Source organism: Oncorhynchus kisutch, unplaced genomic scaffold (genome assembly GCF_002021735.2).
Source record: "Oncorhynchus kisutch isolate 150728-3 unplaced genomic scaffold, Okis_V2 scaffold825, whole genome shotgun sequence".
Lineage (NCBI taxonomy): Eukaryota > Metazoa > Chordata > Actinopteri > Salmoniformes > Salmonidae > Oncorhynchus > Oncorhynchus kisutch.
In genome coordinates, this window is record NW_022262770.1 from 11,118 (window position 1) to 12,500 (window position 1,383).

The window sequence follows — 1,383 nt, forward strand, 5'->3', positions numbered from 1 at the left end:
GAACCGTATGCTGGAGTCTGTAGAGGCTGGGAGTGGATGAGGAACGAGAGGACAGTAGGAACAGTAGGCTGGAGTCTGTAGAGGCTGGGAGTGGATGAGGAACGAGACGACAGTAGGAACAGTAGGCTGGAGTCTGAAGAGGCTGGGAGTGGATGAGGAACGAGACGACAGTAGGAACAGTAGGCTGGAGTCTGTAGAGGCTGGGAGTGGATGAGGAACGAGACGACAGTAGGAACAGTAGGCTGGAGTCTGTAGAGGCTGGGAGTGGATGAGGAACGAGACGACAGTAGGATCAGTAGGCTGGAGTCTGTAGAGGCTGGGAGTGGATGAGGAACGAGAGGACAGTAGGAACAGTAGGCTGGAGTCTGTAGAGGCTGGGAGTGGATGAGGAACGAGAGGACAGTAGGAACAGTAGGCTGGAGTCTGTAGAGGCTGGGAGTGGATGAGGAACGAGAGGACAGTAGGAACAGTAGGCTGGAGTCTGTAGAGGCTGGGAGTGGATGAGGAACGAGACGACAGTAGGAACAGTAGGCTGGAGTCTGTAGAGGCTGGGAGTGGATGAGGAACGAGACGACAGTAGGAACAGTAGGCTGGAGTATGTAGAGGCTGGGAGTGGATGAGGAACGAGACGACAGTAGGAACAGTAGGCTGGAGTCTGTAGAGGCTGGGAGTGGATGAGGAACGAGACGACAGTAGGAACAGTAGGCTGGAGTCTGTAGAGGCTGGGAGTGGATGAGGAACGAGAGGACAGTAGGAAAGGCTGGAGTCTGTAGAGGCTGGGAGCGGATGATTAGACTACGACCCCTTTCTCTCTCGTTCTCCTTCTCTGACACTCTTGCCATCTTCATTCTCTTTCTCTCTCGGTCATGTTAGTTTCCTGTCCACGTCATGGTGCACTGGGAGGAGGCAGAGCCTATCAGGAAAGGTCCTTGTGGCACCTAACACCACTGTGACACCCCTTTTAGAAAGTAACAGCAAATAAGACGAGTGACAACAGCCTGTCTCCAGCCAGCCAGCTCCTGACAATGACAAAGAGAGAAGGTGGTGGAGAGAGGGAGAGATCTATGACCATATTAGAGACACATATTTCCCTCAGATTACACAGATCCACAAAGAATTCGAAAACAAACCCAATTTTGAAAAACTCCCATATCTACTGGGTGAAATACCACAGTGTGCCATCACAGCAGCAAGATTTGTGACCTGTTGCCACGAGAAAAGGGCAACCAGTGAAGAACAACCACCATTGTAAATACAACCCATATTTATGCTTATTTATTTTCCCTTTTGTACTTTAACCATTTGCGCATCGTTACAACACTGTATATATATATATATAATATGACATTTGTAATGTCTTTATTGTTTTGGAACTTCTGTGAG